Source organism: Melospiza melodia, chromosome 12, assembly GCF_035770615.1.
Source record: "Melospiza melodia melodia isolate bMelMel2 chromosome 12, bMelMel2.pri, whole genome shotgun sequence".
In the NCBI taxonomy this organism is placed as follows: Eukaryota; Metazoa; Chordata; class Aves; order Passeriformes; family Passerellidae; genus Melospiza; species Melospiza melodia.
The window spans coordinates 13,218,664-13,245,530 of NC_086205.1; positions in this window are offsets into that span (position 1 = coordinate 13,218,664).

Here is a 26,867-nt window from a genome sequence, read left to right on the forward strand (position 1 = left end):
TTGTTTATATGGGAGAAACTGATGTGGATTGTAACATTGTTTATCTAAGTTCAGCTTTCCATGAGAATGAGTAGTGGGTTTTGGAGGCAGGAGATGGTTTAGAGTTTCAAAGAGATAACGGGACTGGTACAGATAGTGCTATGTGAACTCCTTCCAGACTGACAGAAAACACATAATTCATCCAAATGCTGTAGAAATAGAGTGGAGATTTTGAGCTTTTGAAAGAAGTGTGCCCATACATGTGAACCAAATAGAAAGTCTATGGTATAAGCCTATTTTCTCTGCTTAGCTGCTGCCTTAGTCTGTGATCCTAAGCCATGCTTGAATAGAGCAATTTCCCATGGCAAGATGAAATTTGGTAAGCCATTTTATTCTTTTTAGCTGCCTCTTGGAAAGTCACATTGTGATAATCAAGACATAGGCATGGATTTTAAGTGGAATTCCATTGTTTTCAGTAGGCTTTAAATCAAGGCCATTTTGAGAGGAAAATTTGAATGACATGGAAGATATAAAAAAGGGTCAGGGGTGGAGATAAAAGGGAACTCTTCTCCATTCCAAAGCTATACAACTTTTCATAAATTACAGAGGGAGAGACTTCTGATAGATTTCCTTTGTGCTGTTCTTCCTTAGAAAGATAAAGCGTGAAAAAGTTTGAAAACAATTGTCTAAAAGTAATTCTTCTAGCTACTGTTTGCTTGCAATAAGGGAATGAGCTTAATTTTTTTCTCTCAGATGTTATTTACTTAATTCTTCTTACTTTTCACCCAGGTCATTTGTTCAGCTTCTGTGGGATGGATGACAAATACTTTTAATTCTTTTATCTTACCAAAATATTTTTGTCCCCCATGAAGTCACCTCTAATTTTAGATGTATGTTTGATTCCTTTTTATTTGTCATTCTGTGTCTAATTTAGTTGCCTGCCAGCTCAGATGTGACATTTCTGGATTATGCTAATGTATACTGATTTTCTCAAATCCACCCACAGCCAGTTTTTCTTCCTCTGATTGACAAGTCGCCTTCAGATCTGCTGATCTGGCAGAACTGAACTCAGGCCATCACTTTGGGACCAATGTTATTGGGTCCCCACCTTACAGCAGAGATGAGTTGCAGAATGGCAATGCTGTAACTTCACCAGGTTACAAAATGGGAAGAAGAAATAAGATTAATAGTTGATCTGAGGTAACAAAAGCTTTTTGATAACCTCATTGCCTACTTGTCTAAGGATACGAGTGCAATGCACTTACTCTTGTAAATATGACACTCTGAGAAGAATATGGAAACAAGTATTTTCAATCTTCTGTGGAGTGAGATATACACCATAATTTATTCCAAAGTTCCTTCCTCTTTCTTAGGAGAGATCTTATTTGCCAGAGTAAATGATTAAAAATATAGCATATTTGTTGCCATGTAGGAAGGAACTGTTAATTTTATTCCTATATAAAACTGCAATGTGTTGGTATAATCTCTGAGAACAGATTGATAGGAATTTCTTGTGGGAATTGCTTTAATTTCTGAGTAGAAATCAGAGGTGTGATCTGTGTGCGTGCACACAAATGTGTGTGTGTATATATTTCCAAAAAGCAGGTTGCTTCCTAATTTTAAATGAGTTTGGGTTTTGGTTTGATGGGTTTTAAAGATTTAATAGATCAAAGTGTTCAATGTTTGCTGTAAGGAAATAATCATATTTAGGTCACAGATAATAGAGGAGGGCTGTTAGATGTCCTAAAAGCCAGCAGATTTCCTGCTCCAGTGACAGCAGATCCACTGGCAGGAGCTGCAGTGTGACAGCTGATGGCAGGAAAGCCTGAGAGTGAGAAGTGCCCTGCTTTCCCAGGCTCTTACATCTCTGGCCTGTGGTTTGCTAACACAGAGTTTACAAGCTGCTCCTGAAAATTAGATTTATTTCTAATTCAAGAAGAAAATGCACAGGAAATTATTGAGCGCACTTTAGATGAAATTTTGCTCAGATTTGGTTGTTTTGCAGACAAACTTCTAAAAATCTCTAATATTGTCTGCAGTCAGGAATAAATTTTGCCCTTCATAATCTCACTTGAACCAGTAGCCATCAGCATGGCAAATTCTCCACATAGCTTTACCCTAAGGTAGAAATTAGATTTGTGCTTTTATTTGAACTAATTAGGAGTAAAGAATTTTGCTTTTGCAGAATGCAATTTTGCTCACTGCCCTGAGGTCCAAGCAAAATAAGAGCATTTGTTTTAGTGCCCTTTTAATGGCATCTTACATAATACTGATTTATTTATTCTGAACATCACTGTGCAGACAATTGGAAAAAAAAAACATCCCTTTTTAAAATAATTTGTAATCTATGGAGAATAAGAATGAGGTCTTGAATATCACATTAGACATTTAAATGAAGAATAATCAAGAAAGAAGATTCCAAAACATAGTCTTGATGGTAGCTAGGTATTTTTTGCTTCATTACTTCCATGCTGTGTTCTTATTAAACCCAAATCTCTGAGATTTCTGAGGCAAGTATAATTACTGTTAATATGTGTAACTTCTTCACCTAGACATAGTAGCCAAACCCACTTGTGAGTGGCCCAAGGTTGCAAGGAATGTTGCAGTATTCCTGAAAGCTATGTGCCAGAGATACAGATCTAAGCCATCAAACAAATGGATAATGGATCAGAAAACCATGATTGCTTCTGGAAACCTTGATAATATTTTATTTTCTTGCACTTCATTCATGCAGTTTTGTTGTACTTCTTTAATTGAGAATCACTTCTCTGTTTCCCTAGAGTTTTTGTGAAGGGTATGATCAAGATTAAATTCCTCTCAAATTAAATATAAACAAGCTAATGAAAATTGGTTTAAAACCTGATGGTTGAATTTCTGTCTTCAGGTTCTGAGTGAGGCTCTTGGGACCCTCTGTGAGTGGTACAAATGTGGCTGTCCTCAGAACTGGCTTTATGGGTTTTTCTGTGTGTGTTGTGTGTGTGCCTAACTTCACAGGCTCCACAATGAGGTACAGAACAACATTTAGTCCAGGGGCTAATATTAGAGTATCACAAGATCCATCTGACAACTAATACCAGAATTTATTGTTTTGCTTAAAGTTTTAATTTCATTTTTAGTAGGTACTAATTTTTTTTTGTCATCTTGATATTATAGTATCTCTGAATGACATCCACTGAAAAATCACCTACTGTTCCCAGCTGTAATCATTTGCTATAATGTAGGTGGCTTTCAGACTCACATGCCACCTCTAGCCCTCACCCAAATTTTGTATACTTCTTCTACTTAAATGAATTAAAAGAACTTACTAGAAATGTTGTCTGTTCCTATAACCTCCTCTATGCTGGCCCACTTTAAGCAGTGGGTCAGTCCAGACTTTTCTCAATATTATGGTGGTTTTGTGACTTCAAGGTAACCAGTGCTCCTAAAACCCCATTTTACCATGCAACTGATTGAATTATGTTTAATTTAGCTTACTATGACCTGTTAGTTAATTACATTCTGCTAAAAGCCCACCACATGCTACCATGAGACTCAGTTCAACCTTGAGAAGTCCACAAAACCAGGTGTTATAGACTATGCGTTTATTTATTTATTTATTATTTTTTGATGTGGTTCAGAAAAGAGAGGCCAGTAGTCAAACTGCTTCTGGATGCCAATAAAAGGCATTAAAATAACTGCACAATGAAATGTTCCCACTAATAATAATTCCAACTGGAAACAGCTGCTCTCTTGCTTGCCCTCCAATTTGCTTTTTGCACCTACTAGGCACATTTTTTCAATGCTTAGGGTAAATGGAAAAAATTCCAATCAATATAGTCCTGACAAGTGCTTGTGCTTTGTTAATAGAGGAGCTCTTGTGCGTGTTCTCAATTGAAATAACTTTTTATTGAAATTATAATGCATGAGATTTTCTCTGAGTGAGAAATACCCTTTAGTTGTTCCAATGCTCATCCCAATAATATAGTTGATTTCATTTGCTGTGAATGATACTTTGGGCATATGTAAGCAGTGGAACAGTACAGGCCCAAGGGAATACCATATTTCCCATCATCATGTATGACTTGCACTTGGGCTGAACTCTGTTTTTTGATAGTTGCAAACTCCTAAGGAAATAGAGATGCAAATTTTAAGATGTTTTTCTAGTATTTTATGTCAACAATCAACTCTGGGTGTGCATGCCTGTTAGGAGACTGGAATTTGTGCCTCTTGGGACTTTTGATTGTTATTTTTGGCAGTCTCCCTGGCTCATTTTCCTGCTGCTTCTGAAACAACAGGGATTTGCACCTGCTATTGAAAGAGCATATTTATATCTTTCAGTCTGAGCTGACTACAGACCCCGTGACACCTTTGTCAGCTACCTAATGGAGCAATTCTCTTTGCAGTTTGTATTCAGTTCAGGATACAGAGAGGTTCTGTTTGATGTCTTCACTCAGATGCTCTGGGTATTTTTGAACAGTTGTGCACTGCAGGACAAATGTGCTGAGAACACAGTCAGCACTGTGGGAGGGGAAAGTGACTTTATTTGTATTTTTCCTGTCATTCACTCTTCTGCAGCTTTAATGTTAGACCAGTGGCAGGTAGGCCATTTGCAGACCTGGTTTCTCCCAGCGTTAATCAGGATATCCAATGTCTGAACAGAAAGTTAACAGGGAAGCCAAGCCATGTCTTAATCTTTCCACAAACCACTGATCAGAGGCTCTTACAAAAGACTGTAGCATGCTGGAGAGGCCATGCCTTGGGTAAGATTATATAGTTTCCTGATGGTCAAAGCAATGATATTTTAATTGCTAGTCTGTCACAAAGTCAGTGAAAATTCTCTTGGAAACTAAGAAAAAACCTGCTTGATGCTAACGTGTTATCCAGAAAAGGTGAAAGGGGGGGAGCTCCTTTACATTCATTCCTCAAAGGAGCAGTCTAAGTTAAGGGCAAACACCCTGAACACCCAAAACTAGAATGTCACTGAGACTGCACACTCAGGCAGGTGCTCTTTGCTGGGCACAGGTGAACATCCAAGTGCAAATTGATGAAAATGGAGCAAGGTGAATGGGAGTTTGAAAGAGCAACCAGGTGGAAACAAGGTTGTGGACTTTACCACCACAGCTGCCTTGGTGAGCTCTCTGTTGTACAGAGCAGCAACCATTTTCCAGGAGCAGCAGAGGCAAATATCATTCCAGGATGCTTGGGAGCAGCATTTTTAACATGATGAGTTTCTGTTTTGCATATGTTGTAGTTGTCAGACTATTAGCATATAGATGATGGGATCCTTAATGTTCTTAACCCACATAGTTTTAAGTGTTTCTCTAATTTAAATAAGTGTTTGGATACCAGTTCAATGCTATTCCACAGCCTAGAGAGAGGAAAGGACTAAGGTACTATGCTAAACACTTCCTAAAAACTAAATGTGATTGAAGTGCTTCACTCTTCTTGACTAAGGATAGATTATTCAGAAAAGCCTGCCTATATTTCAATGTCTCATAAGCTGCTTTTGCTATGAAATAGTTGGTAATTCTATCTATCCATTAATGATCTGTGATTTCTGGTTGCGAGTTTTTTTGCTGTAAGAGGTTAGGATAATAATTCAGTTCATCCTTAAAAGCCATTGTTGATACCCAAGTTTGCCCTGCTTGTTGTCCTCTGGGCTATTTTTTCCTGAAGGGTCCAGAGGCCCAGCAGGAGCTGGATATATTTGAAAGCTGTTGAGTCTGAGGTACCTGCTCTGCAGACCCAAAGCAGGACTCATTTCCAACTGACTCCTGCCAACATCTTTCTTTTTTAAGCTACAGCTCTTGCTGTTGTGCCTCATATTTCATGAGGCATTAAATTTGCCTCATTCTTACGAGAGGAAGTACATCTGAAATTCTAGAACAATGTAAAAATTTGAAAAAAAATATTTGCACATCACACTGTTTGCTGTATTTGAAAGAGTAAACTTCTTGTATAGCACATCTTCCTGCAACTATTCCCTTTCCTGTTTTCCAGAAAAATTCAGAGAGAGCTCTTGAAAAGAATTCAAGAGAAATGTCACAAGCATGCTTTTCACGTTTCTGCTTTGTAGTTCCTGGATGTTTGTCTGGCTTTTAAATTTCCCATGGAAAAAATAATCCACCTCTTCTATAAGCACCATTTTTCTATTAATAATTAATTGGAATTCAGGGAGGTTCACTCAGAATTTTAAATGGGATGTCTAGTCAGAGCTATAAAATCTTATAGCCAGGGGATGTAAAGCAAGCATACAATGAGAGGGGAAGATCAGTGTGACATGATTTATTCTGATAATTTTCTGTTTTTCTGTTAAGACCTGTTAGCCTGCTATGTAGGTTTACTCTAGATGTCTGTCTCTCTATATAATACTATTTAAAATACATATATATGGGGTCAGTGGATAAAAAATGCTAAAACTGAGCAAGATGAAAGGTTTTTGTAAAGATTTTTATGGAGTTACCTTTGAAGATTGTAACTCACAGCTGCTTTTTTTGTGTTGCTGTTTTATATTGCTGTAATTATGGACCTTGATGACTAATGTAATATGAGTCTTGAAAATACAGGTGTATTCTTTAAGAACACACTGCACCTCAAGCCTGAGAAGGTGTGTAAATTACCATATTTAGAAGCATTGTCATCAGAATGCAGAAGCTTTACATCTCCAAAGTAATGGCAGCCCTTTCTCCCCAGAAAGCTTTCACCTTTTTCAGAAAGAGCATTGCCATGGTGTACTCATATAAGACGTAAGCGAAACAGGGCTCTGTGGAGAGATAGTATCCTGTATTATATGCAGTTGGAAAAAATGAAAAAAATACAAGGTTTTTGACACAAAAAGCACCAAAAACATCAGTGAAATGTCTTCTATGTGATAAACAAGCTGTTTCTGAATTTCATACATTGTCAAGTGCTTGGCTCTTTCATGATGGAAATTTTCTTCAGCACTTAATTAAAACTTTTCTCCACACAGTTTTGAACAATAATGATATATTTGGGGAAGGAGTTCCAAGAACATAATTTTTAATTCTAGTCAACCTGTAGATTGGCTGGTGACACAAGAGATCAAAATCAAGTTCTCAGGATCAGGGGAATGCAGGAAAAGTCCATGTCTGCAGCAGGAACCAGATGTATGGTACCAGGTGGACAAGAAAGCCAGAAAGGCACATCTGGCAATCAGTTGGCTTAGAGGGCAGCTGCCAGAGCAGTTTGATGAGACATTTCCCTGGATAGGACCTTTTGTGTTCCTGCAGTTGTGCTTAAGACTCAGCACACGTGGTTGGGCCAAGGTTTCTAATTTGAAGAGAATTTGAAGAGGTGCAGACAGCACAAGTAGAAGGCAGAGTCTTTGTGTTGCTGAGTTTGTGATGTTTTATGCATTCCTCACCAAGCTTTAGCCTTTCCTGCTGCAGCATCCCAGAGCAGGAATCTGTTGTTGTGAAGTTGAATTCTCAGCTCTATTTTAAATTTCTCACTGTAAACCATTGCTAAAGGCAGGAGAGATGGCTTGGAAAAGGTCCTTCTCCTACTTTTAGAAGCCTGCATGTGAGAACATCCCCCAGCCTGTTCACTCAGGTGTTATCTGCTTATTGCTTTGCTTTAATCTCTGCCAGCACCTTGGCTGTCAGTGAATCCCCAAAGGCCACTGTGTTTGCCAGGTGTCTGAATGAGTGCTTCTGACTGCCCCAGAGAGTGGACCCACAGCTCTTCTGTGCCAAATAAATGCAATAGGCTTTGATAAAACATGTAGGCACCTCCCTCCCATCCCCACATGCTGGAGGAAGCTTTGCCAAGCATTGTGCACAAGAAGCAAAGTGGAGAAATTGGTTACCAACTAAAGAGCCCTGCATAAGGTGGTAATCTTGGTTGTGCAAAAGCTTTGGGATGAAGCAGAAATAATTGTTTCTTAGGGGCTCACTTTTCATTTGTTTCTTTGGAGAAATGAAAAGATTTTGTTCACAAAATTGTCGTTTTCTAGTCCACTTGTTTTAATAGTATTCATAGGTCTTGAGTATATAGAAATCAATGAATCCAATAGTACCTCTATCCTGATATTTGTATTAGGTTATCTGAAAATGGGCAGCAAAATGACTTATCTAATTACTGTTAAGACTACTGTAATAAAAAAAAAGGGACGTTTTAGACAGTTGGAAATGTATCTCATTTTTCCTTTTTTTCACCAAGACAATCAGATATATTCAAATAATCCAGATTTCTTCTTATTAAAGTTTATCAGCCTTCATTCCTGTGCAAAACTCATTTTTCATTCTGATTAGATAACTTTCAGTTTTATGCTTGGTGTGCCAGAACAGAGGAGCATCAATGACCAGTAATATCACAAGAACTGTGCCTCTCTCTACCAATGACAGTCCCTGATTTCCTGCAGCTGGAAGGAACCTGCTCCTGGGACAATGCTGCACTTCTCAATAGGTTTTATTGGACGTACTTTCCAAGGAGAACTTTGGGGATGAGTCATGCATAGATTGAGCACCGTTTATCCTTCACTAACTCATCTGGAATACCACAGGGAGTAATTGGGATTTTAAGAGGTTTATGATATTGATATTCAGTGCAATGTGAAAAAGCTTAATTGTTTTTAATTGAGCAGTAGTATAATAACCATTTTCTTTCAATTAAAAATCCTTTTGGGGCAAAGGCACTCACAAATCCAAAACGCTTTTTTATGGCTCATTTTCCTCAGTTTATTTCAGTTTTGACAGTTGTGCCTTTGTCTGATGATAGGTTCCAAATCAAAGAATTTTGTTGGTTCTCCTGTGATTTATATTTCTGAACTCAAAGAGGACATATGGTTCTGTCATGATATTTACAGAACTAAATAACTGAGGCAATACTTTCTAATATATCATTTCAAGCACATGTTAAAGCTTTGCACAGTCAAATGAGCTAGCAGAAAAATCAATACAAACAGTGGAAAACCTTTTTTGCCTGTATTACAATGTTGGGTAACAGGTAAACAGCTTATAGCTCTTGTAGGAACACCAGCATAAAATCCTGAGAAGCAGAAGAGCAGTTTTATTTTTAGCAAGGTAGCCTGTGCATCAAAGACAAGTATATATCAATCCTGAAGCTTCTGTAAAGAGTTTGCTAAAGATGGGAGAGAGAATCAGCTTCAAAACCAAATAGTTTGCAGGTTACCCATCCAAGAACAGGATGCTATTTCACATTTAAGAAGTGTACTCCCGTCTTAAGGGTCAATTTCCAAAATGAATGTTTTTTTGTTTTGATTTCCATGCCTTTAATTTCTTCTTTTAAGGAGCTTCCCCTTTATAAGTGAGAATTGTCATCTTCTCTTTACACATTGCTCTTAGAAACTGAGTTTCTCTTTAGAGAAGTGCAATTGCTACCTGGTTTCAATCTAGCCATTGAAAGTGAAAAATTTATTACTAAATTGTAGTGAAAGCTGTTTGGAAAAGGAACACTGACTCAGTCATCATTTGAACATAGCATTCAGGAGAACTTCTCATTCCTTCAATCGTGTCTGACAATTGATGTTATTTTAATACAATTACTCCTCTTTAAAGTTTGCTCATATAATGAGGACTGCTTCCAATTTTATTGTGATGTAAATATTCCAGGACTTATACTTGGGTTTTTGAAGTCAGGTCTGTTTTGATGACTTTTTTATGCTATTCAAGAGATGTGCAGATCTGAACAATAATTCATTTTACATTTCAACACATGACAGTCATTTGAGTTAAGCTTTTCCCCATGAGCAAGGAAAATGTTTTGTATTTTAAACTCATTTTTTTTTAGAAAATGTTAATGGGTCTGACAGCAGAGAAAAATACAAACTGCAACCAAATTAAATTTGTTTTATGCTGAAGAGGAAGATGGAAGTTGTTACCATGGACACAGGTGGAGCACATGAGACAAAAGGTGGTTGTTTGCAAAAATACCTGCAAAAATATTCAGCTTTGTTCTTGGGCTTAGCATTGGGATGTCAAGGAACTGAATTAAGACAAAAACACGAGGAAGCAGAGCAAGTGTCAAAGAGGCATGAGGCTGTGGACATGAACTGATCCAACTGGAGGCTGATGGGGTGAAGAAGCTGATCTCCCCTTGGTGCCTGGTTGCTGGAGATACAGGCTCTCAGGGCATCATGCTCCCTTGTAATCAATTTTAAACAAAACTGTGGGTCTAATTCAAGCAGGCTGATTAAATTGTTTATATTGTTACACTAATTTATACTATTACACTAATTGCTGCTGGCTGCTTTGCCTGAGAGGCGCCAGGAGAGAGCACACAGCTGCTCATCTGGGCAGGCTGGTGACCTCTCACTGGAGTAGCACAGACCCATCACAGGCAGAAATGTCTCATCTCATGCCAGCACACTGCTTTAGGCAACAGGAAAAGAACCAATCACTAATATAAAATTATTAATCATTCTTGTTGTAGAACCCAAAGGTGTATTGGAAGGAGCTCCCTCTCCACTGGCCACTGACCCTCAGAGGAAGCATGGGCACAAACAGGTATAATGAACTGCAAATAAGATACTTATCTGTAATCCTTGTTTCAGAGAGTTGTAGGTGTCTGCAGAGATCAATCTGTGTATCACACTTGCATGAGCAAGATAAGGGGCTGGGCAATTTTTAAAGGGTGGTTTTCTTTATGTTGATTATTGAACCTACCTCTAGTTTAGTGAGGAGAACTTTGACTTTATGGGAGGTATACAAGAGTTTATTTATGAAAATGAAAGTTACTGGTTAGGATCAGATCAAAGATTTTTAACTCCAGATAGCTTCCTCAGCACAAGCATTTTGTTCCAGGATATCCATCACATCCATAAAATGCAAAACATCCAGATATGGACCAAATGAGTGGAAGGATATACTGGCACAGACAGGTCAATGGTAGTTCTCAATTCAGAGGGAAGACACGAAAATATTTCTGCCTTTGCTTGCATTACAGTATAAATCCAATTTGCTATATTTGAACAACAGGAAGGTTAGGTATTATTTTGGATGAAGGTTATATCATTTGACAATGAAATCAATTGATATTAGAGGATCAGAGAAATTATAAAGGACATTATTTATGTGAACTTGTCATGGACAGTGCCATCTCCCTGGGCAAGAGAGGATGATGAGGCATCAGGTGTTGCGGAGCACTTTGGCAGATGGGGTCTTCTTTCACAGCTACAAGCAGCTTTGTGTTCCTTCAGTTTCTCAGCCTAAGAAGGATTGTGAGATGTGAGGTCCACTATGGCTTTCTCAGACTTTTTCATATCTTTGAGAGATTGTCTCAGATCTCTTATTTGTCAGATATTTTCTTCATGTGCTATTGCAGTTGCCCTGGTGAAGTAGCTTCTGTAGTCAGTTCTGCTGGGCCAGACAATACGGCTTAAATGTTTCTGTCTCTTTTTCAAATAACCAAGTAAGCAAACTGCAACAGATGAGTATATTGCTGTGTCTGAATGCTAAAGAGGATGTGACTTTGGAAAATGCTGTTTATGGAGTGTATTGACAGATTTTAGAGGCAGAATATCTGAGTTTGTTGCTTCCCAAACCTTGCTAGTGTTAAGAAGGGTGAAGGCTTAGGCTTTGTGAGTTTCTGTGCAAAGAAATATAAGGAACATGGAATAAATCAATTTAATATGATCAAATGTAAAGACAAATTCTGCAGGACAGTCTCAACCTTCCAAGTAGCTCTGATGGGCACAAACCTGGGAAGAACATTTAGGATTTCAGGTGAGAAAGTCATGTCACAGTTGCTCATAAAATCCCTGCTGCTGCAGAGCCCCCCTTCACTGAAGGGAACCTGCCAAATCCTTTGTCTGCCCATAGAGGACACAGAAAACAGAGCAGTGTTTCCTTCCCAGGTTGTTTTTGTTCATATTCTGTTTATTGTGACGGCCAAATCACAACATTTGTCCTGACAGAATGATGTTGCTGTGCAAGCCAAGTGCCAATCCATGTTTTCAGCTTTCTCTAAAGACTAACAACAGAATGCTGTCAGGAGGGCACAGTGGGGCAGGGGGTGGCACAGGGCAATTTCATTTCATACTGCTTGTTTTTCTGAAAACCATATTTCAGCTAGAAAATGGATATAGTTGATGCTCTGAGAATCATCAGAAAGGGAATGGAAAGGAGAAAATAGTTTGTTTTGCAAGAAAATGAGCAAAAACTGTTCTGAGCCCCATTTGTTATGGGCAGAAGTTGATGTAATATCCAGTATCATCAACAATAGTGCTGTACATGCTCACAAACTGCTAATGATCAGTACTAAGTGAATAGAAATAAAATTTTGCAGGGAAAAGAAGCACAAGGAAAAAACCTTCTATTTTAACTATGCAAAATTAGTTTGAAAAATTAATCTATTTTGTAGGAGAAGCGAAAAAATTTCTATACCACATAGTGGATGTCTTTCTTCCTAAAACTCAGGGAATAAAGCTTTTTTCTTTTTCTTGAACAAATTAGCTTACCAAAGTTTCTGCATATTTTCTTCAGCTGCCTTAGAACTGTATATTTTATTCACAGGAAGGACTAGAGCAGGATCTCAGGTAATTTCCTCACTGATTTAGTTAAAAGACACTTCAAAGTTATAATAAGGAAAAGCAGGACAGAAAACTCAGGAGTCTGGCACAATCTTACACTAGCTAGGATGCAAGATGTTTCAAAAGTCAGATGCCTCATTTATTCTTCATTAATTATTCCTTCTGCTGGTAGAACCCAGAGAACTGTAGCAGGCTCTGTGAACTATTACATAAAAGCTCCACAAATGTAAATGTGTGGATGAGGAGTGAGGGAAGGCCCATGTGGGTTGATATCCATACTGGAACACAGTACAGAAGGCACTGCCTGGGCCACATCCTATACTTGCATGGAAATATCCATGGAAGAATGCAGGTTGTTAGAAGAAAAACAGTCCTAGAAAATTTCTTTTCCTTTTTCCCCCTCTCATTCACTTTAGGAAGAGAGGAAGTTATAGGGCTGCAGAGAAGTTTTGGTCCAGTTTGTCTACCCAGAGGTCTCTGGGTTTCCAGAAACACAGTCACTCTTCTCTGTCACTTTTCCCCCAGAAAAGTTCCATGTTCACTGCAACAGGATTCATGTCACTATGTCCATGGGTCTCCCTTTTCTCATACAGAGAGGAAGGAATATATATGGATTATAAGGCCCATATAAATTACATTACATTATTAGTGTGATAAACCCAAGTTCCCCAAAGTCAGGCCATCTGCATGAAACTGAATTGTTGCTCCTTTGTGTATATGCATTATATTATTCATTATTATAATCAAGCACAATTGTACTATGCTTTATAGGTCTCCTGCTTCATTAAGTCATAAAATCAACAAAGCTATTAACTTTATCTCTTCATTTTTCAATGTGTGGCCCATTTACTAGAGATGATTCCAACCCTAATGTGAAGGAAAAATTGCTACTAATTAACGGTCCTTCTGTGGTGCTGCTCCTAGCTCTGGATACAGATTCCTTTTCAGAAAGTTGGGTAAAGAAGTGTTCTGTATTTTACAAATACAGAACCTATACAAAGAGTAAGTAAAGGAAATGTGTGCTTCCATGGTCAGCATCTAACTGAGATTTACCGGGTCCAGTGCTGATTTAGGCTTTCAAATGAGTGAACTGGAGAATACGTGATACCAGTCAGACAAGGATGTTCTGACCTAGACAACCCAAAAAACAAGATAAACTCCCCCTGTTTCAAATCAGACTTTCTGTGCCATAATGTGAAACACACAGTTAGTGACTAATTAGGAAAAGAAAGTGGTTTCAGTGACTTACCAAGTGGAATTGACCCTGTTATGAGATATGGCACCTGCAAGAACTCCTGGTAAGGAGGGCCCAGGGTTTTATCCATACCAGTGGACAATAAAAACAAATGTATAAAAGCTCAGGGGAGCAGATGAGCTGAGATTTGTGATCCTGAGGAAGCTCTGAACCACTTCCAGATGTTAATTTTGTAAGCAAGAGTCAATTACTAGATCTTAATGTCACAAAGTGTTAGAGGAGGGACTCAGACCAAGTGTAAACACTCTGGAGATGGGCCTGGGCAGCAGTTCCCTGAAGGAACATAAGGCAGGCTGGAAAAACAGCACCCAGATAAGTACTAAAGTGCACATAGCCAACAGTTTACCCTTAGATTTAAAAGGAGTGTGTTTAAAAACTGTCTTCTCCTCCTAGATTTTATCATGATACCAGGCTTGCTGGACTAAGCAAGAACTCCTTTTTCCTTTCTTTGTCACACATGACTTGGCGTGACTGAAATGCTGTAGCATTGCATGCAGCATCCTAACAGACTACACTGTCTTGCAAAAAGAAAGACATACTCTTTTTATCCTTAAGAAATTAAAATAATTAAATCTACACTCTTTGAATTTTGCCACTGAGTGTATTATTAGATTAATTTAAAATATTGAGGCTGAAACAAGCATAAAAGTCTTGAAAGATTTCAGGGTGTGTCTAGAATTCCAGGGAATTTTTCAGTCAGATTAAAGGCAACAGCTTGGTGTTTACCATTGTGAACACAATATTAATCCTTTGCCTTTTTGTGATTGTCTCTGAACTCCGTGTGTTTGAACTGTAACTGCTCAACACTGTAATTCATGCCATTGAACAAAAAAATGTGAAGTAGTTCTTTTTTGAAAAAGAACAGTTCTCCCATCACCGGTTTTCTAGTGATGAAGTGTCTCTATTCTTCATTCCCCTTTATGTGAACTCAGCTAGAAGGTAACAGTTTTATGACTTCAGATTTATTCTCCCTTTATTTTTAGTAGTGAGACAAGAGAAGTGACCATCTGAGTCATAACACATGAAAAGGAAGTGTAAGGAGAATTAAAAAATCCAAGATTTTTCTGTGCTGTGAATTTAATGATTTAAGTGTGAAAAACAAATTGCAGCTTTATATCAAAAAGAAATTATACTTTCCTTATGATTTTCCTTCCTATTCACCCACATTTTCTGTTCAAGTATAGACATTCTTAATTAATTATGGATTATCGTATTTACATGTTAAATTTATTGTATTACTTAAGTCTGAAGCAGTTTGCTATTAAATCGAACATGAAGTGATAAATGGACAAGCAATTCCGTTAAATTTCTCCAGTGATGTTATATTATGAAATGGAAATTGTTTCTTCTGTTGATGGCATTAAGTATGGTGGTACAGATGAACACAATCGACATTTCTTCATTTTCCAGATATATCCAAATGTGAAAAAGTAATCTTATCCATGAAGAAAAACAGAAACTATACAGCATAAGGCAGCAGCAAGAAGCTAGGGAGCTGGAAAGGGATGTCTGGAAAAGGTGAGAATGTAGCAATATGTGCAGGATTGCATTTCCTCTAGAGAACAGTGCAGAACAGCCTCTGCTGGGCAGTCCTGTCCTAGGTGGGGCTGAGCCTGTCTTCTGCTGCAATGAAGGACAACTTCAGCAGCAGTTGGGTCCAGCCTTGTGCAATTCCCAGCTGCACTGACGCCATTCCTTCTTCCCTCTGCTGGTGGGTCTGGCCCCAGAGGTGGAGCCTTTCCTGGATGCACACTTATGTAAAACCTCATTGTGCCTCCTTTTTCAGGGTAAGGAACCCTGAACTGGTGTGGAGATAGGGGTGACTTCCCAGCAGCCTTGGCTTTGCCTGCTGTTTGATACACACATTTTGTATCAATGTGCTTGCATACATTGGAATAATGAAGTCTCTTCAGCAAACTAAATTTTAACAAAGATTTTTAAAGTTCAGTTGTTTCCCAGTCTTGAAAGGCACAAATATTAGTAAAGCTATTACCTAGTTTCTTGGCACCATCTTCCCTGATGATTAATGTATGCAATGTTTCTGCCACAGGCACAGCACAGCTTTCCAAGCAGCAGCAGGAGGTTGAAGCGAGATGCTAAAGAACATTTGTGCATGCAGCATTTAGTGACTATTTAGGAAAAAATTCTTTTTTTTTCTTTTAATTGCAGCAAGTCCACTAAGGAGGAGACCATGGAAATAAATGAAAGTAAGGATCGATCAATCTTTGATTGAGCTGGAGTACAATTATTCAGTCCTCTGACAGGATCTCTCCTGTGCATTTACAGGACTGTGCTTTAGGATGGCAGGCATGCATTAAACATGAAAAAAAAAACCTACTTAATTCTTTCTATAAAGCATTCTGTTCAGGAAAATATTAATTGCAATATTTTTTTTTAACAAAAGAGAGCCTTCAATGTGAATGTGAGAGGGAGTGAGAGAGTTGGGAAGCAAGATGTGGGCTATAGCTGGGAAAGGGGAGACAGAAGGTCAGGGCAGCAGCTTGGGAGGAGGTAGAAAAACCCTGCTACAGCCTGAGGACAGGAGCTGGGGACCAGTCTAATCATCACCTAATCTCTGCTGGACTCCTCATGTTTGCATTCCTCTTGCTGAGCAAGCAGTGAACAGTAAATAAGGAGGGACTGCAGGCAGCTGCTTGAGACAAATCCTCACTGATACAGGCATTCAGAGAATACACTGTGAATTTAGAACAATGCACTGAAAATACTAACAGTGCATTAAAAGTAATTTTTTCTGTTTCTAGACAGACTACTGAAGAAATATGAGTACTCTAAACAATGGTAACAAAAAGAGCTTTCATACACAAGTACACATGCTCCAAAACAACAAGGCTCTGTATTAGGTACCTGGCTAGGTAATATAAAGGTACTCAAAGATATATTTTACTCAGGTCTTAAATGTGATATTGCAGAGGAACAAGAGTTTCATGATGCACGCAGGCCTGAGGAAATTCATTGCTATAGAACACCGACCCATAACCATCACCATTTTATTACCTTCTCTCAACCTAAAAATGCAGCTTAAAAACCTGCCAACAATGTGGTGGTAACAAAAACAAAAGGAATCCAGAAAAATAAATCTTTAACAACATCAGGCACAGGAAGCCTGCCAGTCTGTATGGCCAAGAGATGATCATGGCAGAAAGGCAATATTCAGAGGAGCTAAAGCCACTGCAGAGAACCTAAATGAATCCTCTATTTTGTTATGTAGCAGCCAGCCTCAGACCACCTGGAAAGGTCTGAGTCTCCCTGAACTCCTCCCCCCAAAATAACCCTACAGAAATGTAACCACTGAGGGTTGCTTAGTAAGAAAGGCCCTGCAAGTGAAAAGCATCCTGCAGAAAAAATGTAGCGGGGAAGAGCTTTATAATAAATGTACAGTTCCTGTGCTCTGGGTTAAGCATGTGTTCATAACTACAACCACACAAAAAACTTGTCACAGACAGGACCATGCTTAACTGATAATAAAAGCTGTGTTAATACAAACATGCTAGGAATTAACACATCAGCTTTTCCCCTGTATGTGCATGAGTTACCAATGTAATCAAATGTTACTCAGTGGCTACCTGAACTAGCTTGGTGTCATGGTTCAAGTGTCAGATACGCAAAGTTTGCTGTTTCTGTTGTTTTTCACCTGTGACCCCTCTTTTTTCTGCGCACCCTGTTTGCAGCCTGACCTGGGTGCAGCACCCCACCTGCAAAGTGCATCCCTTGAATACATCTGCAGCTCATGAGGGGCTTCAGACAGAATTGGAGATTTCTGTTAGCATTTCAGGCTTGGAGGCTTCTCTGTGCGGGTTTCTTACTCCCCTTCTAAAGCAGGAGAGTTACATTTGGGGTCAGACAGTGCAAAGTGAGCTGGAAGTGTTTGAATTGAGTCATGTCCTTGTTGGCATGTTTGGCTAGCTATGTCTCCTGCTAGAAGTAGTTTCAGCTAGGCTTGGACTAGGAAAAACATAAAACAGCTTCAACCACAAGGAAAGCTATTCATCAGTAATTCTTTGATATTTTCTCTCCAGATGGCTTCTGCTTCAGGTCAGATAAGAGTGGAGCCACAGTTCCTCCCAGGAGGAGAGGGTGGTTGGGGGAGCTGTATTTTCGTGCAGGCCAGAGGCTGAGGGGTGACCAAGGCTGCTGTCCAGCTCTGTAGGAACCTGCTTTTATTGAGTGGAGAGCTGCAAGCTCCAAGCCTCCAGCACACCCATCGTACAAACAAGGGTTTTTAGCTTCCATCTAAGCTAATGGGGATGGGGAGCTGTGAGGGCATTCCACACCAACAGTGCCTTGTTTTTTATTTCTGGTTGTTCACAGCCATTTAAAAGTGTCTGTGCTGGCAGACCTTGGGCTGCAGAGCTTTAGGGAGCTGTGAGGTGTGGCAGCAGTGCCAGCACCACAGCCCTGCCCTTGGCAGCACTGCCAGGACACCTGAAAAGCCCAAGGCAGCTGTGTCCAGAGGACCAGCTGATTGTGCTGGAGGCTTTTGGCTCCTGTCAGTGCCACATAACAAAGAAAATCTTGGATAGAAGCAGACAGAGCTTGTTTATGTCCTCACAAGGCAAAAGAAAACAACATGTCTGAAATTCAGAGCAGCTAATGCACATTTGTGGGAGAAGTTTTAAAATCATGATTCTGAGCAGCATAAAATTAAGTGTATTACAATGAAATAACATATTTTACTCTTAAATTATAGTGTTTGCCCTTAATAAGCATTTCATTAAAAGCATGTTTAAAATTAGTATTTTTATGTAAATTGCTCTGCTCCTTTAGAATTAGTCAATTGAAAATGAGTTAATAGCAGATTTTTAGTCATAAAAAAATTCAGGTTTGTAAAAAGACTTGATGAATGACAAATTTGTAGATCCCTTTTCAGTTACTCTACGCTGTTTGAGAGCATTGAGTTGAAGTTAGCAAATTCATTTCAAATTGGAGATAAGCCTTGCCATGCCCTTTCATTCCTCCTTAATGATTAAGCTTGTGCAGTATTATTAAAGGATTTCTCACTGATATGAGCATTTCTTGTATGTTAAGTTGGTGTTACCTTTGATATGCATTAATGCTTCTTTAGCTCACTCATATCCATATCAAGATTATTTTAGTAGCTAAAGATCATTCATTGATATGTAGATGTGAATAAATGATGAATTTTTAATAGCTAGAAAAAAATCCCATGAATTCAATGGCATTCAATATCCTTTTGTGGGTCCTTGTAAAAACATCATCCTTGGCACACATCTCATATTAGAAATTTTTTTGCTCAGAGATATTTGGGGTTCCTTTGGCAGAAAAGTTTTCCATTAATGTTTAAAAATCTGATAGTAGAGACAGATTGTGTTTTGCAGAACTAATACAAACTTTTCTATAAGCTTTTTATGGCATTATCTTCAATATAAAATAGCACTATAAAATCAGCAATGAAGGAGCCTTTTTGCTTTACCAGTCAGACTGTTTCAAGAGGCTGACACAAAGGAACTAAACATCAATTCTAAATGTTTTCATATGATGGAGGATCCAGTTTGCTTTCTTGTCTAGAACTATTGTGACTGATTCAGGTCATGCCTTCAGTTTTTCTCATTTTAAATAATGAAAACAGCAGTATTTTCCACCTAGCTCAAAGTTTAACTCTTTCCAAAAATCTGTTTCAAACGTCAATGCTGGAACTTTCTGAACTGTCACAGTAAAAAAAATTGAAAAGTTTCATGAGAGTAAAGTGGACCATGAAGGTACTGCACAAATGGAAACCACTGTTGTAGGGCCTCCAGGATAAACATCTTGGCTTTGTTCCTACATTTGTAGTTAAGTCCAACATTCGGCTTTACTCAGACTCTCAAAATGAACTGAGCAGCTAAATTTGATTGTATTTTATTTTCAGCCTAAATTGCACAATGCCATTAGAAAAGGGATTTCTACCTATATGAAAAAAACCCCAAACCTAAAATAAATTGCTTGAAGTGAGACCAGAAAATGGATATATTTAAGAACTTTAGCAAAATGAGTCAGAGATGAATCAGCCACAATTCACTGATGTAGTTGTAAGAAAGATCTGCTGTTCCAGCTATGACACAGAAAGATAAAAGTTCCACACTAAAACTAAGCTATTGAAAGTGAAAATTATAAGGATTTAAAAAGAGGAATGAAAAGTAGTTTCCATAGAAAATGATACTAGAATTTATTTCCAGAAGCAGTTTCTAAATGCAGCTACGGAATTGAGACAATTTTGTATCCTAAAAAAATTTTTAAATTCATACAGTTTCTGATGGCCACAGAAAAGCTGAAGAGATAGGACAAACCTATTCTTTGTGTAGTCTGGGATGCTGGGATGGCAACTCCACTTTCTGTATCTGTGCCATTTCAGCTGTGCAAGTGCAAGGCCTGAATGCTTCACATCCAAAGAAAAGTATGGAAATAACTCTTATCATTGGCACACACATACTTGCTAGAGCAAAACTGTCTTGTGGAAACATATTATTGCTGGAGGCTGTTTATTATTTCTTAATAAAATTGAAATGCCAGTACATTCCAGAGGCTCTCTTGCAGAATCATCTTGATTTATCATCAATCTTTTCAAATTTTCTTGTCTGCGGTTGAAAATAATCTAAGCCTGGTCATTGATTCTCTTTCTATGATGTTGGTTGACATCAGCAGTTGGGTAGTCAAAACACTGCCATAAATAAACTTGAATTATTTTTAGATATGAAAATAACAGTAGTTAGGGCTGATGCTGCAAATGAACTTGAGTTATTTTAATGCACACTGGAAATAGATACAGAAAATGGAAACAGAGCTAGGGAGGATGCTGTGACAAGAGCCCTGCTCAGCAGCAGCTCTGGTTTATATCTGACTGTAAAGTACAGAGGGAAAATAAACACAGCTCATCTGAATAATAACCAAGCCATTTGGTGTGAGCCTGCCTCTCTCCTTATTTCCCTTTCTGGATTCAGGGGTTCCCATGTGTCTGATGCTCACTAAGAATGAAACACAGCTAATAGGTTTGGTCCAGAGGGCTGTGAGCTTATTCTAGTTAGGGAGCCCATACAGAGATTTGTGATGGCAACCCACTGTTCCAGCTTGTCTGCTCCTCTTCCATTGAAATAAAATACTTCTATGTGTCATTTCTCTAGGATTTTTTTTATTTTTTAAGTGTTTAGTGTATCTTGTTTAACAGTTTCTACTGGATTTTAAACTACTGGAGCAGGATGGGGTGCAATCACTTATAGCTCTGGGACAGAAGGGTTTTTCACTCAACCCAGCCAACTGGTCAGCTGCTCACCATGTCAGGTCATGTCTGCAGAGCCTATCTCATCTATCTCAATAGATGTGGAAGTCAGTGGCCCTTTATGTTGTGGTTACTATTTCACTGCTGGCTATATTTTAAATTACACCTTCAGCTAGGTTGTTCCTCATTCTCTGGAACTGTGGGGACATCAGGGACTTTAGTGGCAACAGGCCATGAGCTCCAGGCTGCCACACAGCTGACCCTGACAGCTCTGCAGCTGCACAACCTGGCACCAGGGCTTGGATCTGCTGGCTGCAGAGCTGGGGGCAGCCCTGAGCCCAGGGCAGCCCTGGAAGAGCTCCCAACAGAAGCTCAGGCCCAGGTTATAAGTGGCTTCCACATAGGCACTTCTCTAACTCTGCTGGAAGTCTAGATTCTCTAGTAATGTTAGTACCTTTAGCATTACGTTCTGATTTATTTCATTAAGCACAGGCTGTATATTAGACTCTTTAAAATATAACAATACTGTTTATTTAGGAAATGCTGATAAATAGCTCCAATTATGTCAATGTAATTCATGACAACACTTCTGGGAATGAAGTCTCTGAAAACACATGCAGCAGTGTATGGCTCTTGTCTCAGTGTTGGCTTCAAAAGATTTAATAAAAGGTAGGTGCTGAACCTCATGTCCCTATACGAAAAGTTTGGTGATACTTTACTTTGAAAAGACAAATAGGAAGGAACAAAGATATAGTTTATTTTGGTGCTATCTAAAGGAAGATTGTTCATACTAAATACTTTTTGCAGAGCATTGTGTATTTTTACCACAATTACGTGAATTGCTAAAATTAAACCCCTGCTTTGAGTATTGTCTGTTCTAAATGGTTTGAAACCTTTTCTGTTTCCATAGGAAATAACAGTCTTTTCTACTTACTTTAATTTTCAAGCCATAGAGAAAGTTAATAAAATGCCTTTTGATCTGTAAAATTTGTAATGGCTCACATTGACATTTTACAGCAAAATGCCAAGAGAGTATCCAGCTATTAGAATTTTGGCCTTTGTTTTGGATTTTATTTTGGGCTTGGCTTTTTTTTTACACTAGATGAACAGAAATAAGTAAGTAAAAGGTAGAAGTAAGAATTACATTCTTACCTACTGAGAAGCAAGGTTGCAATATTGGGAACCATAGCAGATGCTAATTTCTAAATACTGTCATTCCTCCCAGTAGTTGTGGCAAATTTCACATTTAATGATCTCAGTCCAATCTTGCCCACAGAGGCAATGGAACTCTCACTTCAAAACTCAGAAATTTTTCTTGTGTTTAAATATCAGATCAGTTTATTTCTTTTTTACATATAGCTATTGAAGGAAAAGCTAAAACTAAATTAGCAATAAAACTTAAGCTGGCCACCCTCATTGTCTTAGTTCTGTGTGGTTCATATTTAGTTACAGTTTCTGTTGTCTTTTTCTTCTTTCTCATTTCATCTGGGGATGAAAAGTCTGAGAATTTGTTCAGTTTTGATGACCATTATTGGTGATGAAAATATTATAAAAAGTAGGAACATTGGTGACTGGAGGATGTACTGAACTGTAATATTCAATATTCTAGGGATTTTTATATCAGCTTTCTGTGAAGGTAAAATGATAAAGTTAAAATAGATGTAATCTCCAGTAATAAGGAAAAAAGTCTTCAGAGCTTGTGCCGTTGCTGCTTTTCATATAAGGACTTTTCTTAAATTAAATTATGGTTTTAAACATTTTTACTATGTCTGTAGCTGTCTACTCATCTCATACCTGTAAATTGTAGATAGATTCTGAAAAGGTTGGACCACAACGTAGTCCCGCTCTTACTTTCAGCGAGTGGAAAACATTTTCTTTATAGTGGCAGTTGAGTGAGTGTAGGAGACATGTGGAATATAATCAGTGTTCTCTGAAGATTTATAATCCACCACTGCCTCACTCAAATTTCTCACTATAAAAATTTTTCCTGTATAAAAATAGTTTCACTAAAAAAAATAAAAAAATAGAAAGGAGAGATCACTGGGTGGTTGTGGGTGGGAGGGATGTGTGTTTGAACTGGAACTCATGAAGGGTTTTTGTAAGACCCACTCAGCATATAACTACAGGTCCCAGCAGGGAATGGAAGGGAATGGAGTTTGTGGAAGTGAACTGGTGTGGATGGAGCTGTTTAATAGCAAGACACATTTAGCTGATGCTATTTTTAAAATGCCTGTGTATGTTGAAGGCTGGAGGAAAGGTGATGGGCATGTCATACAAATCTTTGAATTCCACAAGAAATAAATATTACTCGTTGTATTTGAACTCAATCCCACCTGCCTGAGAGCTGAAATAAATGGGGAGTCCATTTCTGGTTTTGGTTTGATATATGTTATCCATGGTAATGCTAGCATGGGGATGAAGTGAAAATTGTGAATTTTCACATAAAAGCTGATTCTATGGTAACTCTGACAAAACTAAAAGACAGAAAAGCTAGAGGATGAGGATTTAAAAATCCCCCCCCCATCTTTTCAGAACATAATTTGTTTCTTATTCCACTGCAGTTTCGCCCCACAATTTAGCCCATCATGCCACCTTTCCAAGCAGCAGGCCAGACTGAGAGGCTGTCAGAAAAGTTGTACTAAAATAAAAGGTCTACTTAAAAAAATGAAAAAATAAATAAAAGAAATCTCTAACATTTCTCCAAGTTTCTGTATGATAGCAGTAAGATAGATTGTTTAATTGAGATGTCCTAGATAGTTTTCTCCCCAAAGGGCTTTTAATACAGAGCTTCTGGATGAGAAATGGAATAAATAAATAGCTGAATTTTATCCATCACTCTCTGTAGAAGTTTTAATGTGTAACAGTCATTGGTGTAGTATTTGCTGAATCCCAGTAACTGTTTAATCTATAGTTTTATAACTGGACCTGGAGGTTAATTTTATTTTATGATTTAATTTTTGATTAGAGTTTCAGTCATCCAAAATATGATCTGTTCAGGTTAACCGTTGGGTAGAAAGTCAAGGAAGGGAATGGTTCCCTATGAGCTCATTGCCTGAGACTTGTTCAAAGAAATAACTTGGTGATTATTTATAAGTTAGTTATTCATTTCCAAAAATGGTCAAAATCACCAACACTTTATTTGAGAGTCTAAAATGAACAGGAACCATATTTAAGAATCTAAAGGAAAAAGAAAGTATGTAGAGTTATAGGAAATGATAATTTAATTTCCGTCTTGTTTTTTTGACAAGCGTGGACCTTCAATTCTTCATTCCTATGAACATTAAAGATAAGATCTTCTTCTAAGGGCTTAAAGTGAATGTCTGAAAATTTCAAAAATGTATCATGATCTCCAAAGCATTTATATTCATTATTAGTAAAGGAAAGTGCTTCATGCCTTTGTGATTGCAAGTAGGGATTTGAATATAAATTTTTTCTGAGTTTCCAGGCCTCTTTTATACTATAATATGTTTAGTAATTTTGGCTAATTCTTTAATTCCCTTGAAATTAGCTTCTTAAATGAGGATATTTTCCAGATACTTAACTTCTAGTTTACAGTACTAAAAGACGATGGAAAATTTGACTTTTATCACTTTGACACACGAAAACTTCATTGACAGAGTGTTTTAGACCGTTAAGAAATTTATTAAGGAGATTAAATTATTGCCTCCAGTAACTGCTGAGGATAACAATACTCTTTTGACCCAGCAGTTCCAAAGGCACATATTCAAGTCTCCTTGGGCACTGTGAAAGTGCTCAGTGCTGTCTTTTAATTGTATTTTTGGAATAATTACACTATGGGGTGATCATTCTGTGCAATTTTACTTGTCTACTACGAACCTAAATCTTCCAAAGCTCTAATTCTACTTCAATAAACCTTTTCTCATTATATTATTACAGAAAAAAGGGTAATGTAAAAAATTTAGCTAACCAGCATTTTTACTTTTAACACTGAAATAATTCATTTTTAGTTGTGAAATACTATCTGCATTATTGATGCTTCAGGCAAAGCATGTAATAATTGTATATGTTTTATAAACAAAAAAGGGGTATTAAATTTGTAATAGACTTCAATTATATTGACCCCATTGGTAATCCCAGTGGGTTTTAGTGGGATCTGACAGAGACTGGGTATTAGATGAGTAAAAGCTGGGCAGAAGGCTCACTGAATGGGCTCTCCTAGTCACTCTTTGTAAATTAATTTCTAATGCTTCTTCTCTGGCAACACTCAGCTCTTTTGCAGAATGGAACATTTGAAGATAGGAGACAGTTCTGACCTGATCCAAAACATGAGGTAACCAGTTTTATATCCCAAAAGTTATATTAATAATTTAAAACTAAGAATTGGTGGAGGATGGGGGGTGTTTTTATTGAGTTGAAAAAAAATGGATTTGATGGAAGCAAGGAGCAGAAAAAGTTTAGAGCCTGTATTTGGTTCACATAAAACATGACAGTGTTAATGCCAGTGCAAACTACTGCAGTTTGCAGGTGAGTCACTCAAATTAATGCTCAGGCTGTGGCTGATTGCAGAACATTTGAGGTCTTACAGCCATTACTGGGTAGAAGGTAATATTTACACCTAATTGAATGCTCTGCTTCCACTTCCCTATCTGTAAGGTGAAGCTTCCTACAAAAGTTTTTTTTAACTTGTGAAATTGGCACAATCTTTTTGTTGGTTTTTCTTTGCCTGCTTTTCTGTTGTTCTGTTGTTTCTATCTCTGTCTCATAAATTTGTGCCATTGGCCAACTGATCAGGAATATGATAGAAACATGTGGCTGTAGTTGGTAAAAGTAGAGATCCCAGAGTCACAAAGGCACAGACTGGCTCCAAAGGGAGCTCTGGAGCTCTAGTCCAGCCCTCTGCTAAAGCAGGTTCACCCGGAGCAGTTTACACAGAACCACATCTAGGCAGGTTTGGAGCATCTCCAGAGAAGGAGACTCCACAGTCCCTCTGGGCACCTGTTCTTGTGCTCTGTCACCCAAAAAGTAAAGAGGTTTTTCCTCAGATTCAGATGGAACTTCCTGTGTTTAGTTCGTGTCCCTTGCCCCTTTTTTCTGTTGCTGGAAGGCCTTAGCCCTACTTGGTCACTCTCAGGAAAAAGTAATTCATAGTGACTCTCAGAGAATAATTTTTTTTCTGCAGATAAAAGATTTCATTTCTCCCATTATGTCATTTGTCTGTAATCATTAGAGATTGGCCTATGGGTAAGGAATAGAACTTAATATCCCCACCAAAGTTGCTATTGTTCATTATATTTTTTTTCTATGACATCCAGACTGAGAGGCAAGAAAGACACAGCATGGAAAACGATCTTACTCTGAAAGAAGAAATCTAAAGGCAACTGAAGAATGGTACTGCTATATATATATATAAACATAAGGCTAGAAAAAAAGGTGAGCTAGAAAAGTTTAAAGTTTCCTTGACTTTCTGCATCAAGATTAGTATTTCTTATAATCAATCTTTCCTTAATTCACAGCTGCTCTCTGCAGAAAATGAGATGTGGATTTATTTCTACATATTGATCCTGTTTAGTTTACTATGGTAAATAAGGGGAAAAGCATATGATGAATTCTGATAATAATGGAGGTTTAGGTTAAAAAACTACTTACATTAACACCAACACAATATTCCAGTAGAGTATTACATTCTATTTTTCCATTAAAAAGGGACACTTTCTTCATATCAAGACATTTACAGCATGCTTTGTCATTTCCAAATGCTACAGTTTGTGTAGCTGAATTCCTTGGTGTGCCATTACTGCACCCATGCCATCTTCTTTTCCAGCCATAGCCTCCTGTGACAGATTTTAATAGAGATTTCATCTGTGCCTCCATCAACAGACATAAATATTTACCTTTAATATCAAGTCTTAATTAAGAATACATTTCTCCTTTCACTCTGAATTCAGCAGGGT